Source organism: Pongo abelii, chromosome 18 (assembly GCF_028885655.2).
Source record: "Pongo abelii isolate AG06213 chromosome 18, NHGRI_mPonAbe1-v2.0_pri, whole genome shotgun sequence".
NCBI lineage: Eukaryota > Metazoa > Chordata > Mammalia > Primates > Hominidae > Pongo > Pongo abelii.
Window position 1 is genome coordinate 88,503,465 of NC_072003.2, and position 27,351 is coordinate 88,530,815.

The 27,351-nt window shown below is 60.7% G+C and overlaps 1 long non-coding RNA gene across 2 annotated transcripts; it reads right to left on the reverse strand.

The window, feature by feature from the left end:
• Positions 1–10,700: 10,700 nt before the first annotated feature.
• Positions 10,701–16,275, reverse strand: LOC129050872 (uncharacterized). 2 transcript variants are annotated; one of them, XR_008514751.1, is made up of 4 exons: positions 16,009–16,261; positions 15,111–15,250; positions 11,714–12,004; positions 10,701–11,509 (listed from the first exon to the last, which is right to left on the reverse strand). It is a non-coding gene; the product is annotated as an uncharacterized LOC129050872 (long non-coding RNA). The 2 variants fall into 2 exon arrangements; XR_008514752.1 differs by having other exon boundaries at positions 10,704–11,509; positions 16,028–16,275.
• Positions 16,276–27,351: the final 11,076 nt, after the last annotated feature.

Sequence of the window (27,351 nt, forward strand, 5' to 3'; positions counted from 1 at the left end):
GCTCCCTCCTATGCGGGGTGGCGGCTGCCCTCCCTCCAGAGCCCAGCCCCAGGGCTGATGTGCGTGCACAGCTGGCACTGGGCTCTCGGGAGGCGGAGGCGGCAGGGAGGCCTCTGGGCTGGGGAGGGCGCAGCAGCTGGACCCCTGACCCTTAGCAGAGCAAAGGGGAGGCGGAGGCCCAGCCACTGTCACGGGAGGCACAGTGGGCGGCCGGGGTTGGCGCAGGGTGAGGGGCTGGCCGGGCGCCCACTCCTTGCTAGGGTTTGTTGGGAGGCTAGCTCCCTCTCCGTGGTGTGTGGAGCTGCAGAAGGCTTTATGTCAAGAGGCAGAAAGGCCCATGAATATTTCATTAGGGAAGCGATGTGGGGCCGCCAGGAACATCTGGCAGGAGTCTCTAGGGAGCTCCGAGCCGGCGCGGGAAGCAGGGACTGTGAAATTCGGAGGTGGAGGGAGGAGGGCTGCGGCAGGCAGGAGGGTCCCCTGTTCTGCTGTGGCCCGGAAGGGCTGTGCCCCTGACAAAGACCAGCCCTGTGTGGGGGCAGCTGTGGGTGAAACAGTGGGGGTGACGGCAGGGCCAGCTTCCTCGGTCCCCGCACAGCCCCCTACGCACCCTTCCTACTCAGGCCCATGGCCAGGTCAGAGCAGCTGAGGGTGGGAAGAGGCCTGAGAGACAGTCTTGACCTGGGTCAGGCAGGGCTGGAATGGGGCACCGCAGGGGAGGCACACACCCAGGGCATGGGATGGGGCTGTGGTTGGGGCCGGGGGGACCTGCACCTGTTGCTGGAAGCCCAGTGGGCAGCCAGGACCCCGGAAGCCCCTCAGTGGGCGAGGTGCCTGCTGGGTGTTCAGGCCTGAGGGTGGGGGGTGGGGGGTGGGGGGTGAGAGGTTGGGGGGGAACCTTGCCCAGCAGATCGGGAGAAGCCCAGTCCCCAGTCTCCGTCGTGGGGGCCGCAGCTTCTAGCTTGTCCCGCCCTCCATGCCATTTTCAGGTCCCCTGGGCCTCGAGGGATGGGCACCCACTCATGCCACTCTCCTCACGACTGAGGCCTGGGACCCACGGGTGCTGCCATCCCACCCAGTGCAGACCCAGGCCAGGGTTCCAGCCAGCACCTCGCCCACCTAAGTCTCCTCTGGGAATCCTAGAATGTGTTGTGTCCCGCCCCCCACCCCTGAGCCTGAGGGGCCAGGGCCACTGCTGTGCCCCCGAGTCTCTGGAGCCCCCCTGCCTGAGTGTTTATCCCACTGACACCCTTGCTGGGGCCCGCCCTCCACGCCCGTGCCGTCTGAGGGCAGGGACTGCAGGGCTGGGTCCAGGCGGCCACTGGGGAAGCTCACCTGCGCCGAGGCCCACCTGGGATGACCCCCACTGCCAGCACTTTGAAGGTGAAGCCCCCGTCATGAAGTGTTGGCCAGAGTCAGGCTGAAGCCGCCACAGCAGCGCCTCCCGGGGCTTAAGGGGAAGAGGAGGCTGAGGACGGCCAGTCCCTGGGAGCCCCGCCCCACCCCCACCCCCGGGACGTCTCTGAGCCTTTCCCTGAAGCTCTGAAGCACAGCCCAGACCCCTCGTGGGCCTTCAGTCCTGCCGGCTCTGTCCGACCCCAGGACCTTGTGTTCCCAACGTCTGCCCGACCCCTGGGCGTCTGGACCAGACGACCACTGCCCTCCCCCGCACCCCCAGCCCTCCCTGCCCCTCAGCCCAGCCCGGGCTCCTGACCCTGGCCTCAGAGGGCCCTCCTAGCCCCTTCAAGGCGGAGGCTCCCGTGGGCCAGCCCGGCTCTAGGCTCGGATGTTTAAGGTCCATGGGCCTAACCTCCTCCTGGGCTTGGAGGAGCTGGGGGCCCGGCCACCCAGCCACCTTCACCCCAGCCCCTGCCCATGTGCTCTAATCGCCCCTCCAGTGCAACCTTCTTTCTGGGACTGGATTGGCTGCCCAGAGCATTGACTGGGACAGCGGCCAGCCCAGAGCCCCCGGTACAGCCAGGGCCCCTCTGTGCCGTGCTCCTGCCAGGGCATGGGTCTGGTGCCAGCCTCTGCCAGCTGATGCTGTGGCTGGCAGCCTCTGCCATCCTGCTCGCCATGGATCACGCTGAGGGGCCACAGCCAGACACCCGGGCTAACACCCCCAGCCCTGCCAGCTCCACGCTGGCCCACCTGGGTGTCACCCACCTTTCTGCAGGTGAAAATCCCCTCTCCCATGCCCCCAGCTCTTTCTGCCCAGCCTGTAATTGCTGGGAAGGGCAGCAGGACTTTGCCTTGGAGCTGCTGGGGAGTCCCTCACCTCGGGCTCCTTCCCACCCTCAGCAGCTGGGCTCGCTGCACCGTCACCCGCACTCCTGCTACCACACATTTGGCGTCTGTCCCATCATTCCGCACAGGCTCCGAGGCACCAAGCCAGGCTGGGAGCAAGAGGTGGGGCGGGGGCTCCGAGAAGACGGGAGGGAGGGCAGACGCACTGCCCTAGGAGCCCTGGGCCCCGAGATGCAGCCCTGCAGCCCACGCCTGGGGACAGCGACCAACATTTGGGGACTGTCTGGTGGCCTATACGGAACTGGGCAGAGGGGACCTGGCCGTGGGGGCCCACAGGGCATCAGGCAGAGGTGATGCAGCCGTGAGACCCCAGAGGGAGATCAGAGCACCGCAGCCCCCGTGGGCACCCCATGCTGGCCCCACCCAGCCCACCCAGCCGAGCTCCCTGGAGGACCAAGGGCCAAGCACACCTGGAAACAGGCCCCAGGGTGACGCTGGGGGAGCCGGGAGGAGCCGTCCTCTACCAGGCTGGCCCAGACCCCTGCGGGATTCAGCCCTCCCTGACGCTGCCACGCCCTGCAACCCAGAGCCAGGCCAAGATCCAGCCCCGGCCTCTGGCACCCGACGCAGATGCCAGGTGCCCACACCCCGCGAGCCCGCACGCTTTACCTGTGCTGCCGCTGCCAGGATCCACCTGCCCCAGCCGGCCCTCCCTGGCACCTCTGCCAACTGCTGCCGCCTCCCGCCACGGCTGCCAGCGATCGCGGTGGGTTTTGTGGATGGGCGTTTGGCCCCATGCAGCCGCTGGCATACGTCGGTGGCACGCGTCCATCCTCACCGCAAGCTGCCCGCACCTTCCTCCTCCCCGTGCCTCCGGAGTCCCCAGCGCCAGCTCGGAGGGGAGTTGGCACGGATGGAGGCTGGCCAGCATCTCGCGGCTGAGTATAGGCATGCTTCTTTTTTTTTTGTATTTTAAACACACACACATACTCTCACACGCACACACGCCAAGCCCCCAACCCTGGCAAAACACATCCCTTCTGTCAGGAGCAGACACAGCCAAGAAAGCCCAGAGCAGGCGGGGGCAGAGAGAAGGGGCTTCGCCGAGTGGAGGAACCTCAGCCCGCAGCTTCATCCCTGCCCGTCCCCATTGCTCTCCCTCTTATGTAAACCACCAGGAAGAAGAAGAGGAAACATGGATCCACGTCACATCGCGGAGCCTCCTGATTGGGCGTACCTTCCCCTGCCGGGTCCTCTGGGACACGCACCAGCCCCGGCCACCCTGTCCCCTGCCCAGCCCCCCGCCTCCCCCAACGGCCTGCCATGGTGACCACACCCAGCTCCCTGCGTTCCTTCTCTTGAAAGGCATTTATTCATCGAGTGCCAACCCTGGCTCCTGTGCGGACGCGGCAGCCGGCAAGACAGCAGGGCTGGCCGAGAGTCTGGCGGGATGACCCCGGGGGTTGTTGCCTGCCGTGGGCACAGCCCCGGAGTCCTGACCTACGTCTGAGGGGCAGAGGGCATCCCAACTGGACATGAAAGGCCCGCCTCAGGCTGAGGACGGGGTGGAACAGAGCCTCGGCCAGGCTCCTGCTAGAGAGCGGTTGCCGGTGCTTGCTCTGTGCTGACCCCGCTGTCTCTGTCGCCTCCCTTGCTTGAAGAACCCCAGGTTGGTTATGCGTGACCTCTGACCCTGGAGACGCAGGTGACAACTCCCGGGCATTGGGGAGACGAGGTGTTGGGGACAGAGCCGGCGGTCATAGCCTCCAGCCCCTCTTCCTGCATGGACTGACCTGGCGCCGCGAGGTGGAACTGGTGTCCGAGCCCTGAGGATGAGGCTGCTTCCTCCACAAGGTGGGTGAGGAGCCATAAAGAGCCAAGGGAGTGGCCACCCTGTCCTGACGGCCACCGACGGCCACCACGTCACCCTAGAAGACAACCCAAGCCTGTCTCCCCACACCTCGTGGACAGTGCTGTGCAGAGAGGGGAAGGCCGGGCGGGTGCTGGAGGGCCCGTCTCCCCACGCCTCGTGGATGGTGCGGTGCAGGGAGAAGAAGGCCGGGCAGGTGCTGGAGGGCCCGTCTCCCCACGCCTCGTGGACGGTGCAGTGCAGGGAGGAGAAGGCCGGGCGGGTGCTGGGGAACGGAGTGAGGGCCTCTCCAGGACGGCTCCCTGCCCCTCCGTGCACCCGGTCCTCGGGCCAGGACAGGTTGCATCTGGGTCACCAGCCCCTTCAAACCCGCTTGCCTGAAGACGGCCGCCCTGGCCACTGGTCGCCTGGTGGCAGAAGCCTCTTCTGGGCATTTTCAGGCACCACACTGCTCTTCACAGTGTTAACTTTTTTTTAATCCAACCAATGACAACCTTAGTGAGCTTCAGAAACCCCTGGAATGCCCCAAAATGGACAAGCAAAGAACATCCTCCAGGACGGACCCCGAGACTCGGCCCTGAGATGCCCTCAATACCCTGGACACCCCAGAGCCGCAGATTGCGTGGCTGGGGCTCCTGCGGCCACCCTGCTCCCCAGAACCTCTTCGTCTTCCTGGTGTCCTGCAGCGGGAACACAGGGCAGTGCCCACCCCCAGGGCACGGCTGGGAGCTGTGGGAGTGAACGGGGAGCCGACCCCCAGGGCACGGCTGGGAGCTGCGGGAGTGAACGGGGAGCCGACCCCCAGGGCACGGCTGGGAGCTGCGGGAGTGAACGGGGAGCCGACCCCCAGGGCACGGCTGGGAGCTGCGGGAGTGAACGGGGAGCCGACCCCCAGGGCACGGCTGGGAGCTGCGGGAGTGAACGGGGAGCCAACGTCCAGGGCATGGCTGGGAGTTGCGGGAGTGAACGGGGAGCCGACCCCCAGGGCACGGCTGGGAGCTGCGGGGTCATCTGCCCTGTGGCTGTCACTCCCCTCGCCTGCTCCCAGCCTGTGTCTGACAGGTCCCACCCTGGGCCCTGCCCCGTCCTGCCCTCGAGGCCACGCCCCCTCTGTGCCACCCAGGCTGCTCCTGGTCACAGTTTGCATTTAGGCTGCAAACTCTGACCTCAGGCCCCCGGGTCTTCCTCTGCATTGGGCGTTCCCAGGCCCCAGGCTGGAGGAGGCTCTGGAAGGTACGGGAAGGTACGGCCTAACCCTGGGAGTGGGGAGGTGAGGGGCCTGGTCTACTCAGCTGACCTTGTGGCCTTGCCCTGGAACCCGGCCCCTGCTGCGTCCCTGGGTTCACTCTCTTCCACCACACAGGCCTTCTTGCTGCCCCTGGAATGTTCCGGGAGCTCCTCCGCCCAGGCCCCAGCTGTTCCCTCAGCCTGAATGCTCCTCCTGCAGGTCCCAGAGGTGGCTCTGTGGCCCGCAGTGGCTACCCAGCAGGACCTGAGGTCTGAGGCCCACTGTGACCACTGCAGGTGACATGTGATGTGAGGCGCAGGAGCTGGGAGAAGGGCAAGCAAACCCCATCTTCCTCTGCACCCTCCTCCCTGTTCTCAGCTCATCTGGAAGAGAAGGGAAGGCTCGGAGCGCGGGGCCACTCAGCGGGAATCAGCACACACCTGCCAAGCACCCTCGCGGCGCTGACCTTTCCTTTAACCTCTCGGGGGCCTGGGTGCGTCCTGCTAAAACAAAACGACGTGTGGCGGACCAGTGGGGAAGAGCAGATGTGAACCCGGGACAGTGAACCACCAGTGTGTCCAGCTGCGGGGCTGGGACCACTTCAGGACGTGATCAGATCAAGGGCAGGCAGGAGGGCCAGCCCCGCAAGCCGCAGTCTGACTGCAGAGCGACACCATGGGCTGGAGTGACCGCTGGGGAGGGACGGAGCCTGGAACCATCAGGGAGCACCTGGCTTCCCCACACCCTGTGTGGGCAGCTGCTGGCGTTCAGCCCCCACCCTGCCAGCCCCCACGTGGGCTCCCCTGGGTTCCACCCATTACCCCGACAGATGGGCTGAGTCAGGGGACCCCCAGTGAGAGTCAGCTCCCTGCTGCCGGCAGGTCGCACACCTCATCCATCACGGGGCACCACTGGCAGGGTCTCAGGAGCCCCGACACCTTCCAAGGCCTCTCGCGGTCAGCACCTCCCCAGCCAGGGCCTCCAGTTCCCTGAGCGGGTGCCACCAGGCTGCTACCCCTGGAAGAGAGGCATCTCCTGATGGCTGTAGAAGGGGCCCCTCTCCTGGGCTCACGGCTCTGCGGGCCTCCCTGCCTGGGCTCATGCAGGGCACCTGGCCTCCTGGAGCTGGGGGCAGAGGCTGAGCCCGTCCTGTGGCTCTTGCTGGTCTCACACGTGCAGAGATGTGCAGACAACAGGCTCAGCTTCCTGAGTAGGATGTGAGGGCTCAGTGAACCCCCAGATTCAAACATCAGGGCCAGTGCCAGAGCCAAAGCCCCATCCCCAGAGCAGGTTAAATGTCATTGTACAGCCATGTGCGGTGGCCGGGTCTGGGTGCTGGGCTGTGACGTTGCGTGCCCCACCTGTGTGTGTGCGTGAGCACAGGTGGACTTCCAAGTGTGTGCAGAGTCACATGTGGGTGATCCTAGGTGTGCATCTGCCTGTGAGCACGTGGGAGAGCGCGCCACCCGTGTGTGTGGTCCATGAGCATCCACCAGGTGCATACACACCACGAGCCACTGTGAGTGTGCAGGGTTGCGTGTGTGCCCATGAGCCTCCATGAATGTGCAGGAATGCATGTGTGTCTAGGCGTGTGTGTCCGTGTGCATCTGTTTATGTGACTGCGCTGCAGTAGGTGCTGGTAGGCAGGAACCCAAAACCTGCAACAGCCCTGCCTGGCAACGTTCACCCATTTCTGTGGTGTAAACTCTCCCACCAACTTCAAGCTATGACATGATGTCACTCAATTATGATGTGATGTCACTCAGTTTGGAGCGGAGAAGAGGGGAGCCCCATCAGCTCCCACACCGGTTCAGGCGGCTCCAGCACCACTGGCCATGTGCACCTGCCTGCACACGTGTGTGACGACGCGAGTGTGATTGTCTCGCCCTGAGTCCCCGTGTGGCGCTGCATGTCACTGTGGTCCTGGTGTGTGTCTCTCTGTGTGTGCCACGCTCAGTGCTGGGCCCCCTCCACTCCATCAAGCCTCAGTGTCAGCCCCTAGGTGAGCCCTGGGGACCAGCGAATGGGTTCCTCCTGCTGGGAACTACCTGGTCACCCCACCCTGCTCCTCCACACGGCCATGGCAGCCAGCATCAGTGCAGAGCCAGGGTCCTATGGCCCACCCTGCAGACCCTCCCAGTGGCTGATAGTTAAGATTGGAGGGAGGCAGGGAGGGCAGGCAGGTGGGTGAGGCAGGGCACCCGGGTCAGCCCCGATAGCCAGCCTTGTTGGCAGCGGCCTTCCTTTCTTCAGCTGTGAAGCGGCCCAGGCTCAGGAAGAGAATTCTCAGACAATCGTGGGGGCCCAGGTGCCTTGGCCCTTGGCTGCGCTGACAGCACTTTCCCAGCCATGCCCGATGATGCTGGGGGCAGCCCTCTAGAACCTCAGGTTCTCAGTGGCACCCCCAACACCTTGGATTCCACCTCATGAGGACAGCCTGTGCCTCAGAGCGGCCACCACTTCTGCCTTAGTGTGTTCAGGAATTGGGCCGACAGCAATGTCAGCACGTCCTCACAGGGCTGTGGGGCCAGCCAGCCCTGGGTTATCCGTTCTTCCCACCTCACACAGAAGGCAGCAGGCCCAGAGGGGAGAGGTCACTTGTCCAAGGCCTGGACTCTCATCTTGGGTTACCTCCACCAATCCCGGCTGTCCTCGAGGTCACCAGCCCCAGTGCGCACAAAGCACTCAGCAGGGCCAGCCCAAGAGAGAGTGGGCAAAGCCAGCTGGACACAGGAGCCCCTGTCCTCCTTCCTGTCCTCCTCCTCCCAGGTGGACACGGGATCCTCTGCACTCCTTCCTGTTCTTCTCCCAGGTGAAATGCGGGATCCCCTCTCCTCCTTCCTGTTCTCCTCCCAGGTGAAATGTGGGAGCCCCTGTCCTCCTTCCTGTCCTCCTCCCAGGTGGACGCGGGATCCCCTGCCCGCCTTCCTGTCCTCGTCTCCTCCCCTTGAGATGTCTGCAGGACAGATGCAGGGTGGATGGAGGGTGCCTGCCAGGCCACTTGCTCAGCCTTGAGCTGGGGTGTGGACCACTGGGCATTGGTGAGAGGCAGAGGCATGTGCCCAGCAGGGCCCTGCGGAGTCAGGATGAGAGAGTAGGGGAGAGGCCAAGCTCCGTCCACCCTGGGACACCTCCTCCCACCGCCTCCTCCTGGACAGCTGCAGGACCTGGGCCTCTGGGAGCCTCCTTAGAGAGAGCCCAGGCCAGTCTGAGATGGTGCAGTCTGTACTGGGCCCTCCTGCCCCACCAGCCCTTCCTGCCTGTCTCCTCCACCAGGGCCTGGAGCCTCACGCCTGGGCTCAGTGGCCACTGGCAACCCAAGCTGCCACCAAGCCCGAGCTGCTTCCAGTTCCACACACAGCAGAGGTGCTCACGCCACAATTACCCTGAACAGCGCAGACGCTGCTGTGAGGAAACACTGAGGGATTGAGAGCTGCTGGTTTTGTCTGCAGTTAACCAGCGAGCCACTCCGTGCAGGCAGCAGGAGGGTCCCCACTGCCAGGCGGGGGTGACAGGAGCGCCCAGTTAACTTTAACCCTGGCTAACCACTGCCAGGGAGGTGCCAGGGCTGGGCTGGCCTGACTTGGGGGGTAGGGAAAGGCCGTCGTGTCCGGCGTCACCCCAGAGATGACCTGGACTGTCAGGGCTGTGCACCGATGGGGGTAGCCCCTCCCTGCCCCTGGGACCCAGGCCCCCAGGGGCTGTCTATGTCACGGGATGGTTGGGCTCCAAGCCTGGGGGTGCAGGGTCAGAAGGAAGGCTGGGTTCCTGCCGCGGGCAGAGGGGTCTGGGCCCCAAGGGCGGGCACATAGGGCACATCCCTTGACCCTCTGGAGCTCTCTTCTTCCACAGCTCGTGGGCCTCCTGGGTCCCTCCTGGCCCACAGGTCATCCAGGAGCATTGGTTCAGAAGCCTCTGCAGGCCCTTCCAGCCTGAGATGAGGCCTGGAGGCTGAGGCAGGAGCCCAGGAAGCAGCAAGAGGGGCCCCAGCCGCGTCCGTGAACCCTGGCAAAGGTGGCCAAACTTCACCTCCAGCCTCAGCCTCCCTGGGCAGCTCGGCCGCCACAGCAGGAAGACCACGGGAGAGCGGCTGAGGGGGTGCCGTTGGGGTGGTGGCAGGATGGTAGAGACAGGCCCCACCCTTGACCTTCTGCCCATCAGTGGATGGATGAAGAAAGCGTGGCACACCCATGGTGGAGTATATGCAGCCCTCAAAAAGGAGCAACGCCACGGGCGAGCCTGGAGGACATCACACTAAGTAAAATCAGCTGGGTGCGGAAAGACACACACTACCCATCTCACAAATGTGTGGAATCTAAAAACGTCAGTCCCCCTTAGGAGCTAAGAGTAGAGTGGTTGTGAACTTGGGGTTAACCATTGGGATTGAGGAGATAAAAGAAAATAAATAAAATAAAATTTATAAGGAAAGGCGAAGGACCTAGAATACTTAAAACAATCATCAGGCACGGTGGCCCACGCCTGTAATCCCAGCACTTTAGGAGGCTGAGGTGGGCGGATCACGAGGTCAGGAGATCCAGACCATCCTGGCCAACATGGTGAAACCCCGTCTCTACTAAGAATACAAAAATTAGTCGGGTGTGGTGGCAGATGCCTGTAATCCCAGCTACTCTGGAGGGTGAGGCAGGAGAATCGCTTGAACCCAGGAGGCGGAGGTTGCAGTGAGCCGAGATGGCGCCACTGCACTCCAGCCTGGGCGACAGAGCAAGACTCCGTCTCAGGAAAAAAAAAAAAAATCTTGGCCAGGTGCGGTGGCTCACGCCTGTAATCCTAGCACTGTGGAAGCCGAGGTGGGTGGATCACCTGAAGTCAGGGGTTCAAGACCAGCCTGGCCAACATGGTGAAACCCCGTTCCTACTAAAAAATGCAAAAAGTAGACCAGGCTTGGTGGCTCACGCTAGTAATCCCAGCATTTTGAGAGGCCGAGGTGGGTGGATCACGAGATCAGGAGATTGAGACCAGCTGGCCAACATAGTGAAACCCCATCTCTACTAAAAATACAAAAATTAGCTGGGCGTGGTGGTTGTGCCTGTTATCCCAGCTACTCGGGAGGCTGGGGCAGGAGAATCACTTGAACCCGGGAAGCAGAGATTCTAGTGAGCCAAGATCGTGCCACTGCACTCCAGCCTGGGCGACAGAGCGGGACTCCATCTCAAACAAACGAACAAACAAAACCAATCCTGAAACAAGGGAGAAAAAAGTGGAGGCGTCACTCTAGCTGGCGTGGATATTAAACCCTCATCCATCGTGACAATGTTGAGAAAGTGACGTGTGTGCAGCAGGGTAGACTCTCGAACCAACGGAACAGAACAGAAAACCCAGAAACTGACCCACACAAATATGCCCACCTGATTTTTGACAAAGGTATCAAAACAATTCAGTGGAAGAAGAGTAGCTTTTCAACAAATGGTGCTGGAAGAATCAGACATCTACAGGCAAAAAAAAAAAAAAAGGAACTTTGACCTAAGTCTCATAACTTACACAAAAATTAACTCAGAACGTACCCAGAGTAGGCAAACCCACAGGGACAGAAAGCAGATCTGAGGCTGCGAGGGGAAAATCCGCTCATGTGTTTTGCTCTTGCCGTTGCCAGTCATACGTTTGCTCCCGTCATCTCAGGGCGACGATTTCTTGGTGCTGCTCTGTGTGTTTGCTGTTTTCTCACCCTTGGCAGGTCCATTTCACTCCATTTTTCGCTAGTTGCTAGAGAGATATTCATCCTGTCTTAATTTTCTAGTACTTGCCGTATTTTTCTCTGACCATGTGTGTGAGGAACCATCTCCCCGTGTGTGAGGACTTAGTCTGCCTCTGCCTCCCCTCTCACTGTCCTCCCAGGGATACTTATTTTTGTTGGCACGTGAATGAAATGAAGACTCAGCTGATTGATGTGACTTTGGTTTGCATATGAAGTTTTCTTTTGGAATTGTTGGTGGGACTTGCGCCCTGTTCCTTCATCATGTCATAGTGATTACTGGGATTTGGGATCTTAGCCTGTCCACTGTATGGATTCTTCCCTTGCTCCCTTCTGCGATTTAAGGAAAGGTTCGGGTTGCTTCCCACGGCCTTTTAGGACTCTGTATGCGTGCGCTGAAGGAACCCCAGGCTGATTCTCAGGCAGACACAGGCCTGGTCAGTGCAGGTTGAATCTACAGGATGAAATCCAAGTTCCACATCTGTCCGCACGCGTCCCCCTGCCCAGCAGCAGCCCAGCTGGGCGACCCCGCAACTGGCCCTGGGGTCTTTCCTTCTTCCTCAGGTTCTCCCCTCCTCCTGCAAATGCCCCTCCTCCTTCAGAAGCAGCCCCCAGGTGTCGACACAGCACGTTGCTGAGGGTGCCCGTCAGTGCCCACCTTCTTCTGGGACGGACGGGGCGCCCAGCGGACACTGGAAGCATCTGAACTGGTGTGCAGTGCAGCCCTGATTTCCTGTGGACTCCGCACTTTCCCGTTGGGCTCCGCGCTTTCCCGTGGGCTCCGTGCTCGCTCCCAGGACCAGCAGTCACCGTCCCTCCATGTGCTCACCTTGGGGCACCGGGCCCTGGCTCCTGCCTGATTTATGGTCTTCTCCGCCCTGGTCTCAGCTGCCCCAGGGGCGCTGGCCCCGTCTTCACCTCATGCCCCCAGTTGAAGTACAGGAGCCACCTGCAGAGAAGTTTTTTTTTTTTTTTTGAAACAGAGTCTCGCTGTCGCCCAGGTTGGAATGCAGTGGCGCTATCTCAGCTCACTGCAGGCTCCGCCCCCCGGGGTTCATGCCATTCTCCTGCCTCAGCCTCCCGAGTAGCTAGGACTACAGGCGCCCGCCACCTCGCCCGGCTAAGTTTTGTATTTTTAGTAGAGAAGGGGTTTCACCGTGTTAGCCAGGATGGTCTCGATCTCCTGACCTCGTGATCTGCCCGGCTCGGCCTCCCAAAGTGCTGGGATTACAGGCGTGAGCCACCGCGCCCGGCCGAGAAGTTTTAAGAGGAGAAAAATACCTTATGATAGAAAACTGTGAAGAAGGAAAATAGCAGCTGGGAGCAGCTCCCCTAACCAATCCCCGGCTTCCACGGGCCAGTGGCCAAGACCTGGCCAGACGGGCCAGCAGCTGCCTGCCAGGGCCCTGGGCTAACAGCTGAGGCCACCTGCACCCGGGAAGTTTTGTAGTGATTTTCAAGGTCTGGTTACCGAAAGGGCGAAGGGATGCTGGGCTCTGGGGGAAACGCTGACCTCCAGCCTCCACCCCCACGGTGAGGAGCGTGAAGCCCCAGGTGGGTGGGGAGATTCCTTGCAAAAGTGGCCCCGTCCCTGCACCCCTCATCCCTGCTGCTTCCCAAGGAGTGGGAACCCCTCACCCCTGCTGCTCCCCGATGAGGAGTGGGAACCCCTCACCCCTGCTGCTCCCCGACGAGGAGTGGGAACCCCTCACCCGTGCCCACACAGGGGCCCTGCTGCTCCCCCACAAGGAGTGGGAAACTTGCAGTTTTCCAGGAGGGACTGTGCACCAACTCCAGCTTAGGCCTCCAGGGGCTCAGCCCTGGCTCTCCAAAGCTTCCATCGCCACGGAGGCAGCAGGATCGGCAGAGCAGGGGGAGCCCATGAGGGCATGGCTGTGTCCAGCCTGGAGCGAGGTAGGGCAGGGGATGAGGGGTGAAGCCCGGGGCCCAGGCTTGGCAGGGTGATAGGAATGAGGCAACCTGGCCCAAGGACCCAAAGCTGATGGAGACCCACAGACAAGGGGAGGTTGAGGAGCTGCAGGTCTCCTGGTGGGGGTAGGGGTCTGGGACCACCCAGCCTCAAAGAGGCTGTGAGAATCACAGGAGTGTGTGAGACACCCCACAATTAAGGGGCATGGAGGGGACCAAGCAGGGTCCCAGAGCCCAGAGCACAGAGGGTGGGAAGGACGGGCTGTGAACGAAGATGGGGTCTGACAAGAGGAGGGTGACAGAGCAGGGCGGCCATGGCGGCAGGAGGGCTGCAGTGGGAGGGGAGGGAGTGAGGTCAGTGGGAGCTGGGGAGAGGACGGGGGGGGAGGGCTTGAGGGGCTCCTGAAGGTACACACCGAGGCCTGCAGAGAAGCCAAAAAACGCTGGGTTTTGGGTGCCCCCATAGAAACACAGGGCCCAAAGGGAAATGGGGAGCCCCTCTCTACCCGGGCCCCACCCTCAAGGGTGGCTGGATGAGTGTGTCTGGGGGCTTAGGGTGGTGGTCACGCTCCAGGCCCATCCTGGATGGGGGATTCTGGGCCCGGGAAAGCTGCTGGAGCCGGTGGTCACCTTTGACCCCTGCAGCCTGGCTGCTCCTGACTGCGTGAGTTGATCCAAGGACAAAGCCAGGACCCCTGTCTTGGAGGGACAGTCCCACGCCCCCTGGGCCCCAGGCTGGCACACATGCCTCCTGGGCCACCCCCACCTGCCCCCCACCGCCGGCACCCCACTCTCTACCCTCCCAGGCCAGCGCACGTGCCTCCTGGGCCAGCACCCCCTTCCCCACCCGGCACTTCACTTTCTACCCTCGCTCTTCTTCCCCGGCCATGTCTCCTGCTCTGGTCCTGGAGCCGGAAGTCAGGGCTCTGTGCAGATGAGCTTGGGGCAGCCCACGCCCTGCAAACCCTGCCAGGCTTCTGAGCAGCCGCTGACCTGCCCGGCTCCCCTGGAGCCTCACGCATGCCTGGGGGGCAAGAAGCCTAAGTCCAGCCCCCTTCCACAGGGTCCCTTTAGCTTCTAGGGACACATGGGGGTGGGGTCCAGGTCCCCTGGCCCAAGGGCTGGAGGTGCCAGGGGATCTTTGATTGCAGGAAGGGAGCCCCAGACAAGTAAGGGAAGGCCAAGGGGGCATGAGGAGGCTCAAGGGTGTCTGCCTGGTGCGGGGTCCCCACCCTGCTCCTTAGGCCAGGCCGTGCGCCCCCCTTTTCTGGGCTCTGCCCACTGGGCTGCCCAAGGGCCTGGTGCACTCGGCCTTATCCAGCCTCACAGCTGCCGAGACCCAACCCTGGCTGTGGGGCTGGAGTGTCCTTTGCATGGTGGCTGCATCTCCCCTCTGCACTGTAAGGGCTGACGTCTCCAAGGGCCTCCGCACTGGGGGCCCTCTTTGCAGGAGGAGTCTGCTGGCCCTGACTTGTCCTGGGGTGCCGGAGTGTCCCAGGAGGCCCAAACAAGAACAGGCTGAGAAAAGGGGGCACAGGTGGCCACGGCCCCAGGTGTGGTCCAGCCAGGCCAGGCCAGAGAAGGAGGAAGGGAGACTGGGTGGGGAGGGCCCGGCCCCTGGGAGTTTCCCAGCCGCTGGGGGCCCCGGAAACGTGGGCTAGCCTTCTGCTGAGCTCGTGACCATCCCCACCCTGGTCACCCACTGGGCTGGCTGGGCCATGTAACCCAGGAGCCCTCATGGCTTCCAGGAAAAGAGGCTGTCCAAGAGCCCTGACTCTGACCCAGGGGCATGGGTGGCTCCAGGAGTGACCTGTGGGGAGGGGCACAGAGGAGCCTCCCCGGGCCTCAACCTGGATCTTGCCTCTGGGCTGCGGGAGCCGGGGAGCCTTGGCCGTGTTCTTGGCTCCACACAGTCACGAGCCCCACAAGATCAGCCCTGGCTTGGTTCTGTACGCTGCTTACTGTAGGGGAGTGGGAGCGGAGGGGAATGGCCAACGGCTGGTGTTCAGGGTGCCCTGTGGGATGGCATGGCCCCTCGGCTATCAGGGAGTCCCGTTAGACTAGGCTCCTAACCAGGACCTCGGCAGGGGAGCATCACAGCGCTGGGGCCCCAGACTGCTGCCCACCGGCTGCCTGGATTCCTCTCTGAACCTCAGTCTCCTCGTCGGCCTGGCAGGAACAGCTGCTCGCTCCTGTTCTTTCCCCATCAGGCATGTGAGACGTGTCTCCTTTCTCTCCGCCAAGAGTGAACTCCCTTTGACGAGGCCTTGTGGTGGTTCAGGGAGAGATGTTCATGAAGCAAGTGTGTCCTGTGAGCCTGGCCCGTCACCCAACCCCTAGGCTTCACAAACCTTCAGATCTGAGCAACACACAGTCGTGACCCTGTGGCTCCAGACCTCCCTCTCCAAGTGGCTTCTCTGGGTCCCGCAGAGGAGGCCCAGCAGATCCAAGGCCAACCTCCTAGGACCCGGGCCTCCCACCCACAGGAGGGTTTTCCCTCGGTCCCAAGCGGCCCTCCTTCCAGCACGGCAGGGAGACCTGGGGCTGCAGGGATTTGCCGGGAGAGCCCAGGGACACCAGCACCGTCCTGCGAAGGACGTAGCCTCAGGCCAGGCCCCTACATCTAGAAAGTCCTGCCTCTCACCACCCACCACGGCCTGGAAGGCACATTCTGAGGCTTTGCTTGCTCTGCAAATCAACCCTGCTCTGTCTGGTGGTCCGAGGAGGGTGTCACAGACCAGAGCCTGGCTTAGAGCTCCCGGGGCCCAGCCCACCACCCGCAGCGTGTGGCGAGGAGGCTCAGAAGGGCTGTGCAGTATCCTCCACTCGGGATCTGCCCTTGGGGCGCAGCGGCACCCCAGGTCGTGAGAGCAGAGGCGCTGTCCCCAGCCGTCCCCCGATGCCGGAAGCTGGGCCCTCTCCGGGCTCCTTGGACTCTGAGGCGCTCAGGCTCCCAGAGGCCGCCCCGCCCAGCTGCCCTGAACGGAAGTGTGCAGTGTGTGGGCGTCGGAACATTCCACCCACCGTGCCTGCTGCCACCCACCCAGGGGACTGGGAAGTGAAATTGCTCGGTCTGTGCCGGTCGTGGCAGGTGAGGGCGGGGTGGGCCCACCAGGCAAATTTCTCAAGGGTGGCGTGGGAACCCGTCTTCTTCCAGGCAGCCGTGTCCAGGGTGGTGGTGGTGTCCAGGCACCTGGGGTGGGCGCTGAGTGTCCACAGCAGAGGACAGATGGGCTAGGCCCTTGGGGGTGAGGGAGACATCCCCACCCTGCCCCCAGGCTGCCGGCCCACAGGGAGGAAGCAATTCTGCAGCCAATCAGAGGGAGCATTGATTCTGCAGCCAATCAGAGGGAGCGTTGATTCTGCGGCCAATCAGAGGGAGCATTGATTCTGCGGCCAATCAGAGGGAGTGTTGATTCTGCGGCCAATCAGAGGGAGCCGTTTGGTGGCCCGAAGGGTGGGTTTCCACGTGGGCTTCCGTGTTCCCCTGAGGCCTCTTGGGGGGCATGGCTGCCCTGGGTAGGGTCTGGTGGCGAGGGCCCCTGTTCTCAGCACTTCGCGAGTCTTCACTCAGCACCCTGAGAGGCAGCTGTCCTTTTTACTCACCCCTCCCCTTTTCAGGACAGGAAACCGAGGCACAGAGGCAGGATCAGCTATGTCATCTGCAGGGTCCATAGAAAATGAAAACGTGCGGACAGGTGGTGGAGCGTCTGTCATCCCAGCACCTCCGAAGACCGAGGTGGGAGGATCACAAGGTCAGAAGTTCAAGACCAGCCTGGGCAACATAGTGAAACCCCGTCTCTACTAAAAATACAAAAAAATAGCCAGGCGTGGTGGAGTGTCTGTAATCCCAGCTACTCGGGAGGCTGAGGTGGGAGAATCGCTTGAGCCTGGGGGTCGGAGGTTGCAGTGAGCCAAGATCATGCCATTGCACTCCAGCCTGAGTGACACAGTGAGATCCTGTCTCAAACAAACAAAACAAAACAAAAAAGACGAGGACAACGAGAAGGTGGACCCTTCTTTAAGAAGTATTAAGCATTTCGGGATGGCGGCGGCGGCAGAGCATTGGCTCAGCAGGGGCCTCGGCACACAGTTTCGGGAGGGTGGTGAGCAGTTCTGGGAGGGTGGTGAGCATGCCTGCCTTGCAGGGAGAGGGAGAGCCGGGTCCAGAGGGGTCACAGTGGAGGCAAGAGGGGGACGGAGTGAGGGGGGCCCTGGAGCCAAGAGCCTGGCGTCCTCCACTGCCTCGGTCTGTGGTCTACACAAAGGGCTCAAGTCAGACACGTCCAGGAATCTGGGTCAAACGCAGTGACGGGTTTCCGTCCATGGGACTCGTCCACACACATGAAAGACCCCTCAAGGGGGCGGGAGGGGAGGTCACAGCGTTTGGTGTTCCCCGAACCGCCCGACACAGAACACTGTTTTTCTCGGGACTTCTCCCAGGGCTGGTGATCTGTGAAACGCACGTTGGGAAGGAGAGTTGCAGCCTCGGCCCCGATGCAGCTGAGGGACTAAGCACCGTGGTGTCCTGACTGAGCAGCCAGGCAGGCCCTCCGGACACCGGTGCAAAGCAGCAGCCCCCGCCCCGTCCTCTCAGAGTGCTCCAATCAGCCCGCATTCAGCGTGGGGTGGTCCCTCCTGGTCCCTCTGATCCTGGCTGGAAGGGCTGTGAGCCGTGTCCCTCCTGGTTCCCCCCGATCCTGGCTGGACAGGCCGTGAGCCATGTCCCTCCTGGTCCCCCGACCCTGGCTGGACCGGCTGTGAGCCGTGTCCCTCCTGGTTCCCCCCGATCCTGGCTGGACAGGCCGTGAGCCATGTCCCTCCTGGTCCCCCGACCCTGGCTGGACCGGCTGTGAGCCGTCTCCAGACAGGCCGGGGCTTCCCCATCAGCTGGAAGCTCCTCCGGAATTGCCTCTCCAGGCCTGCCTTTCAGGGAGCCCCTCCCACCCGGCTTCTGCCTGTGCAGGCGACTGTGGATTGCTGTCCCTGCCCACCTAAGCCCCTGTGTCATTTTCTCTTGAGGTGCTTGTCACTCAGGTGAGCAGGAAATGTTTGTGGAATTCACCGTGAATCCGGGAGGGGAGACGGTGGGGAGGCCAGGGAGGGTTCACACGCAGGAGCGGGTACAGCCTGGCCTGGCGCCAAGACCTGTGGCTCTTCTCCCACTACATGCAGTGTGGACACAGACCTGCTGCCTCATCGCCACTTTCCAGAGACATTTGCAGAGCCATGTTATGTGGCTGCCCGAGTTCTGGACAGACCCACCAGGAACAGAGGCTGGCCCTGTCCTGATGCGGGCTTGCTGTGTGGCCCTGGGCAAGCTGCTGGACCTCTCTGAGCCTCAGTGTCCCCTTCTGTAGAGTGGAGGTAACACAGCCAGTGAGGACGTGGAGAAAGAGTGGCCCAGGGAGGCTCATTCACTGAGAATTTTTTCTAGTTTTTTGCAGGGAGGTCACCCGGTGAGTGTTGTGTCTAAAACAAGATGTAGGGGAGGGAAGAGCCACATCTTCCCTGGGGGGATCCCTGGGGGGCTGGCTGGGCCACACCTGTGACACCACAGCAGTGCCACACCCTGCAACCCCAGCTGCCCAGGGTACCCATCCCGGTGTGCGTCACATCACGTCTGTGCACCAGCTCACGTGTTCTGTTCCCGGACTCTTGCTTGCAAAACGTATTGCCCAGAGCAGCTGGGCCCGGTGCCAGCAGCCCTGCCCCTAATCTGCCTGCCCAGGGGCTCCTGAGGGAGCCACCCTCTCCCCAGGGCTGGAGGCTGGACTTCAGCAGGACCCACTGCAGCCCTTACCCCCTTTCCCCTGCTATACTGTCAGGACCCCTTCCCACACAGGAATCACTGGCCCAGGCTCTAGCTAGTCATGACAGTTCCCCAGTGCCAGGCACCGTAGGAGGCTCTGAGAGGGGTCGGTGGCCTCTGTCTCAACTCAGCTCGCTCAGCGGCCCTGGGAAGCTGGGGGAGGTTCTGGAGCCAAGCTCTAGCCAGACCCATCCCATCAGCATTGCTGCAGCTCCCCAGGGGCTCTGCTGCGTGCTTGGAAGTGAAAATTGCTGATGGAGGGGGTGGGTCCGACAAGAGAGTCAGGACGGGACAGAGTCCAGCCACAGGTGGTTCTGGGCATTCTCCGAGCTCCTCCGCTGACCTCTCTGAGGCCTTGGCAGAATCCTGCATTACCCAAGCCTGTTTCCCCATCTGTAAAATAGGGATAGGAATACTTCCGCCTCCAGGTCCTTGAGAAGACCAAATGAGGTGATACTCTGCGCATGTTCTTGGTGCAAGGAAGTGACTACCCACATGCACTGTTGTATCAGGGACACAGGTTAGCCACGTTCATCCTCAAAGGTACCTGGGGGTGGAAGCATTGTTACCTCCACTCACAGAGGAGACTGAGGTACTGAAAGGTTTAGTAGCCCACCTGAAGCCATGCAGCTAGTAGAGAAGGAGCCGGAAATTCAACCTGGATGGTGATGATGGTGATGGTGGTGGTGATGATAGTGGTGATGATGATGGTGGTGATGGTGACGATGATGATGATGGTGATGACGATGATGATGATGATGATGATGATGACGATGATGATGGTGGTGATGATGGTGATGGTGATGATGATGGTGGCGGCGACAATGATGATGGTCGTGATGGTGTTGATGGTGGTGATCATGATGATGGTGATCATGATGATGGTGATGATGATGATGGCGATGATGATGATGGTGGTGGTGGTGATGATGATGAGGGTGGTGATGGTGATGATGGTGATGGTGACAGTGGTGATGATGATAGTGTGATGGTGATGATGGTGGTGATTATAATGATGGCAATGATGATAGTGATGATGGTGGTTATGATGACAATGGTGGTGATGGTGATGATGGTAGCGTGATGGTGATGATGATGGTGATGGTGAGGATAGTGATGGTGCTGATGATGGTGGTTATGATGACAATGGTGATGATGGTGATGATGATAGTGATGATGGTGATGATGGTGGTGATTATAATGATGGCAATGATGTTAGTGCTGATGGTGTGATGGTGATGGGAGTGTTGATGATGATGATAGCAATGATTATAGTGGTGATGGTGATGGTGGTGGTGATGATGGCAATGATGATAGTGATGATGGTGGTGATGGTGATGGTGATGATGATGGTGATGATGGTGATGATGATGGTGATGATGGTGGTGACGGTGATGATGATGGTGATGATGGTGGTGATGGTGATGATGATGATGATGGTGATGACGGTGATGATGATGGTGATGATGGTGGTGATGGTGATGATGGTGATGACGGTGATGATGATGGTGATGATGGTGGTGATGGTGATGATGATGATGATGGTGATGACGGTGATGATGATGGTGGTGATGGTGATGATGATGATTGTGGTGGCGTTGTTCTTGACAGTTTATACATATTAACTCATTTAATTCTCACAACAAACCAATGACTGTGTCTATTTTGCGAGTGAGGACAGTGAAGCAGAGAGAAAGTAACTTGCTTAAGACCACACAGTCAGTAAGTGGCAGAGCAGGGACTCGGGGCTACACATTCTGGTTGGAGCCCATGTCCGGAGCCCATGTCCATAGCTACTGCACTGTCCTTCTCCATGAAGCCATGCTGCTTCACAAAGTATCTCATGAAATTGGGGGAAGAGGCTGATTTCAGAGCACAGGGTGCAACCCCACTGGGAGGGGTTGGAATTATGCAGGAGGTCCAGTGGACTGAATGTTTCTATCCTCCCCAAATTCATATATTGAAATCCTTATCCCTAGAGTGATGGTATTAGGTGGGGCCTTTGGTAGGTGATTAAGTCATGAGGGTGGACCCTCGCGAATGAGACTGGTCCCCTCATGAAATGGAACTGAGAGAGCTACCAGCCCTCTTTTCGCCATGTGAGGACACAGTGAGAAGCTGGCCATCTGCAGCTTGGAAATGGGCCCTCACCAGAACCTAACCATGCCAGCACCTTGATCTTGGACTCCAGCCTCCAGAACTGTGAGATAGAGAGGTCTGTTGTGTATAAGCCCTCAAGCCTGTGGTCCTTTCTTATAGCAGCCCGAGCTGTCTGAGGCAGGAGGCGCGATTTAAGCTGTGCCTTGAAGGGCACCTATAAGTGGGCCAGGGAGGGTCTGCCCGGGAATGGAGCAAGGTCTCAGGGGGTGACTCTCAACAACTGGAATCTGGCTCTGGGGAGCCTGAACTCCAGCTGCAGCAGTGGGGCCTGCCTGCAGCCCATGTCTGCCAGCCACACATCCCACCCACCAGCTAGGCTCTCTCCCCGTGCGGGCAGTTTGGGGGTGTCTTTGCCCGTACCCCTCCCTGTCTACCACGAGCTCGTCTCCCAGGCTGAGCAGAGCCACATGTGGCCCCTGATGGGCCGGAGTCTACAGGACTCAAGCAGGGACAGCCGGGCACCCTAGGGGTGCTGCTGGCTGGTGGGAGGGGCACCCCTCCAAGGTGTGCCAGGGTCCCTCGGTGCAGCAAGGGGCACGGCCCTCACCCCCACCCCCCGTACCCCCCACCGCCGCCCTTGCCCTCCACCAGCACCCTCACCCCTGACTGCTGCCACCCTCATCCCCCACCACTACCCTTGCCCTCACCAGCACCCTCACCCCTGACTGCTGCCACACTCAGCCCCGACTGTCGCCCTCATCCCCGACTGCCGCCCTCACCACCCCCACCACCCTCACCCCCATCGCTGCCACCATCACCCCCCCGCCGCCGCCCTCACCCCCCAACGCCACCCTCACCCCCTGCCGCCCTCGCCCCCACCAGCGCCCTTGCCTCGCCTGCTCCCTCTGCCTCAAAGCAGAAAAATTCTGGACTTGGGGTGAAAAGCCTGGATTTGAGCTATGCTGCCCACCACTCTGCCTCGGTTTGCTTTTCTGGATAACATGCTGCCTGCCTGCTGTGGCACCACTGGTTGCTCACCTAACACCACGTCTCTTCTCTACCAGTGGAACCCAGGTCTGCCCTCCTGGGGCACCCGCCCAGCTCAGAGGCAAACCTACCCGGTCTCGGGGGCTGTGACTGAGGGGTGTGGCAGAGGCTTCGGGTGTCCACTGGGAGCTTCCACAGGGGAACTGGCCTGGTAGGAACCGCTGCTTCGGGGAAGGCAGAACCATCAGGAACCTGCCTCGGGGCGCGGGCTTCCAGGCCAGCGCTCACTCCGGGCAGAGCCAACACCACGTTGCTTACTCGTTCCCACAAATGGGACAGGAGCCAGGTCGCCTGTGTCCTCCGGGAAATGCTCCTGGAGGTCAGGTCAGCTGGGTGAGCACTGGGTCCAGCTGCTCTCCCCAGCTTCTCTTCTCCAGTCGGCCAACCCAGGCTCCGTGAGAGACAGAGGAAAGACAGACACGGCGTTGGCTGTGCGGGGCCTGCGTCTCTCCCGACCTTCTCATTTGATCCTCCTGCCCTATGTGGTTGGTGCCCACGTTCATCCCATTTTACAGATGGGTAGACTCAGTTCAGTGAGGCCAGGGCCTTCCTGGAGATCACAGAGCAAGTGAGCCCAGGCCTCAACACCCGTCTCCCCTCCGCACCTCTGCCGCCCCCTCCCAGTTCCTTTCCCGACTCTGGACCCCACGGGTGTCCTGGGCTCTGCTGCACTGTTCCTGGCTCCGCTCCCTTCCTACCTCCTGGGCCGGCAGGGGAAAGTGCTCCCAGCTGGCGTCCCCACACCCTGACCTGCCCATTCCACTTTCCTCGGCTGTAAAGCAGGGAAGTCAGGGCCCCTCTTTATGGGCTCATGGAGTTGAATGGGGTCATGTTGTGTAAATCCCTAAGCCCAGTGCTGTCTTGGAAAAGACCTCAGTTCCAGGTTTATTTTTCTCTGTCCCACTCAGGCACCATCAGTCTCAACTGTTGCTGGCCCGAGCTGGCTCTATGCGCTTCTTCCCTCATACTCTGCAGTCTACAAGGATAGGAGGTGCTGGGGGCTGGCTGGCTCCTCGGGGACAGTGGGGAGCCATGTAGGAAGGGACACCGAGGCACCAAGGGCCCGGCAGGACCTGGGGAGGGGGTACAAGGATGGCTGTGCTGCACGCAGACTGGCTGGCTCCACGCCCACTCTGGAATGGCTGGGGCGAGACTGCCCAGCTGTCGTTTTGATTGAATCCAGATGCCCCTGGTACTCGAGACAAATGTGCTCCGGGGACCGTTTAAATAAAAACACAAGGATCAGAGGTGTTCCCAGAGGCCAGTTTCATGGGGGGCCAGGGAGAGGGAGGAGTGGCCCCCTGTCCCTACACCGATGGCAGATGGCCCAGTCCCGAGCCGGGCACAGCTCCCCTCCACCCACCAGCCTCCTGGCCACCTGCTGGGGCCCCCCTGAGGCCGCAAATCTCCCTGAATCTGTTTCCCCACCATGTCACCGGGCACCCAGGAGAGCTGCACCTGCAAGTGACGGGGTGCTTGGCCCAGGGGTGGGTGCTGGTGGGTGAGAGTGGTCCCTGTCACTATCACAGACGATAAGTGACGTCTGTCACACTGGGAGCCTGGGCCGGGCAACCTGGCACCCAGATCTTCATTTCCTCTCCTGGAAGTGGAGGCCCTGAGGCTTCCGAGCGCGCAGGGCTGCTGGGAGGATGAGTAAGAAAAGCGGGTGAAGCACAGAGCCCAAGGCTCCATGTGGCCCCCCCAGTCAGCTGAAGTCGTGACCCTCACCACAGCCTCCGCCCCGTGCCGAGCCTGACTGTGGTGGCTTCTGATGGGTGTCCTTCTGGCCTCAGGGCTTCCTGAAGCAGGAGGTGAGGTGCAGGACAACGCCGGCGCAGGCTGGCTCAGAGGCACAGCAGAGCCGGGTCCTGCACAGCCAGGCGCATCGGGAGTGGCCTTCCCCGGCTGTCAAGGTGTGAGGCAGCTGCCTTTGTGCAGGGCACTTACCTGGAGTGCTGTGGCCCCGAGGAATCTCTTGCATAGTTCCTTTTTTTTTGGATACAGAGTCTCACTCTGTCACCCCACCTGCAGTGGAAGGATCTCAGCTCACTGCAGCCTCTGCCTCCTGGGCTTAAGCAATCCTCCCACCTTAGCCTTCTGAGTAGCTGGGACTACAGGTGGGCACCACCACGCCCAGCTAATTTTTAAATTTTTTTATAGGGACGGGGTCTCGACCTGGACCAACCCAGGCTGGTCTCGAACTCCTGGGCTCAAGCAATCCACTTGCCTCAGCCTCCCGACGTGCTGGGATAACAGGCATGAGCCGCTGCACCCGGCCTTCACATGGTTTGAGCCGCTGCACCCAGCCTCTCATATAGTTCTTCTCACGAGCGCCCCACGTGTGCGGACCCCTCCTTCGTGGCCTCCAGCTCCTATTTAGAGAGGGTGTGACACGCTGAGAACTTTCACATGGGTGGTGACGGGACTGAATCGAGTTGCAGGATGCCAGCGGGTATAAGAGTTGCTGCTGTGGAGAATGGCAGCACCATTTCCACGCCCACGTGTGGCACTTGGTCATGGCGCATGCGGGAAACAACTACACCCACCTATTTCCCTCCCAGAAAACCTACGTTTTTCTTCCCAAGACAGACACTGTATGCTCACAACACCCTGTTGGCTGCCTTTCCTGAGTAGTGTGTGTGCAGGAATCCGCACAGCAGCCACGTCGCAGGGAGCAGGCACCACGGCCTTGGAAGTCAGCACAGTCAGCGAAATTCCGTAGGGAGCTGGAACTGACACGGCCCAGTCATGTCATGGATGAGCCACGTCATAAACGACTCATGCATGCACCAGTCATGTGTGGACCTGTCACGTGAGGACCTGTCACATGTGAACCTGTCGTGTGTGGACCTGTCACATGGGGACCTGTCACGTGTGGACCTGTCATGTGTGGACCTGTCATACATGCACCAGTCAAGTGTGGACCTGTCATGTGTGAACTTGTCACATGTGGGCCTGTCATCTGTGGGCCTGTCACGTGGGGACCTGTCACATGGGGACCTGTCATGTGTGGACCTGTCATGCATGCACCAGTCAAGTGTGGAACTGTCATGTGTGAAGTTGTCATGTGTGGTCCTGTCACGTGTGGACCTGTCACGTGTGGACCTGTCGTGTGTGGACCTGTCATACATGCACCAGTCAAGTGTGGACTTGTCATGTGTGAACTTGTCACGTGTTGGCCTGTCATCTGTGGGCCTGTCACGTGTGGACCTGTCACATGTGGACCTGTCATGCATGCACCAGTCAAGTGTGGACCTGTCATGTGTGAAGTTGTCACGTGTGGGCCTGTCATCTGTGGGCCTGTCACATGTGGACCTGTCACATGAGGACCTGTCATGTGTGGACCTGTCATGTATGCACCAGTCAAGTGTGGACCTGTCATGTGTGAACCTGTCATGTGTGGTCTTGTCACGTGTGGACCTGTCACGTGTGGACCTGTCATGTGTGGACCAGGCTGAAGGCAGTATGCCTCAGCCAATCCTATGCCTGGGCAGGGCGGGGGATGCCTCTGCATTTTCTGAGCCCCATGGCCCTGCAGTGCTGCTGGGTGGCCCTCACAGACCCAGGCCAGCCCCTCCTCCCAGGCAGGCAGCTGGAGCTGCAGGGGAGGGTGTCACAGCCAGCCCAAGAGGCCTCATCCCTGCTCCCAGGCACCTGCCCCAGCTATGTCCAGCCCAGGTCACTGAGTGCGTAAACACACCTCACGTCTGCGTCGAGAAGGCGTGACCGGTGCCTGCTGAACAAAGAAGGTCTGGCCCAGTGTGGCTGCAGCCAGGAGATCAAGGAGACCAGTGAGAGCACCGCCCTTGCCACTGACGTTCTTGCTGGGCTCATTGTTGTGCTGGGCCCAGCGGAGCAAAAGACGGGCCTCCAGCCTGGGCACCTCCCAACAACTCTGCACCCTTGATTGAAATGTGATGTCTGCGGCTGACAGCCACGTGACTGCAACCTGCCCTCCCAGCTGCCGATTAATTTTACCTTTTGTGCTGCCAGCTGCATGGGCTCATGGTGAGAGCTGAGTTCATGCATGCGAGTGCGAGGGTGTGTGTTCATGTGTGCACATGTGTGACTGTGTGAGGGTGTATATGTGTGTGCATACATTGTGTGTGTGCATGTGAGTGTCTACACTGAGCAGGTCTGTGAATGTATGTGGATGTGTCCATATGACCACGTGTGTGTGCACATGTGTGACTGTGTAAAGGTGTATATGTGTGTGTGCATACATTATATATGTGCATGTGAGTGTGTACACTGCAAGCATGCCTGTGAGTGTATGTTGGTGTGTCCATATGAGCATGTGTGTGTGCACATGTGTACATGTGGCATGTGTCACTGTGAGCAGATGCATGAGTGCATGTGAGTGTCTGCATGTGTTAGTGTGTGTGGCTTTGTCCATTGTGAGCATGTGAACTCGTGTACATAGGTGTGTGAACACAGGCATACAAGCGTACATGGTGTGCATTCACTGTGCATGTGAATGTGTGCGTGTGTGTATATGTGTGTGTGGGTGTGCGGCTGTGCTCACACGTGTCTGTCCACTGTGTCTGTGTGTGCTCATGCAGATCTGCATGTGGGCATGTTGTTGGTGTCATATGTGGATGTGTGAGTGTGTGCATGTGTGGAATATGGGTGTCCGGCTGTATCCATGTGCAAGTGTTTGCACACGTCTGTGTGTGAGCATTGGATTGTGTGAGCACGTGCACACTCATACAAGCACAGATGTGGACTATTGCCCTGGGGCCTGCTTGTGCTACCTGTGAGCAGAGGAGGCATCCTGAGGAGCCTCCACTCCCAGCCCAGCCCCTGGAGGGACACCCACGGCCCCAGGTCTCCAGGCGCCCGACGAGCTGTCAGCCAACTCAGTCCCCAAAGCAAAGCTCCAGTTGGCATTTGAGGACTGGAGCCCAGAGTGACTTGTCTGGGGTTTGGGAACCCGGGGAGGAAGGCCCAGGAAACCCGGGAGGCCCCACAGGGAGGTTGGCCTCCTGTCGGCCAAGGAACAGCAGAAGCAGAGGATGGAGCCCACGGGGCTCCCACCTACTATTCCCAGGTCACTTGTCACCAATAACAACGTCCATGCTTGCAAATAAACCACATGTGAAAATAACAAAATTCAACATTGCCTTTGTGTGGCATCACTCGGCTTCCCTGGGGTTCTCCAGGAGGGGAGAGGCCCCAGGACTCAGTGACGTTGAGATGGGCACGCCCGGCGTGTCTGCATCTCCTGCAGGACATCCTGGAGCCTGTCAGCGCCACTCACTCACGGAGGCGGGCCCCTGGACTCTGGGCAAGGCAGCCAGAAATGACTCTGTAGGTGGCCCCCATGCAGCCAGCCCAGCTCCTGCCGCGAGGACACATCGCAGGGCTGGGTCCAGGAGGTTGCTGGGCTCCAATCCCAGGCCCCACCT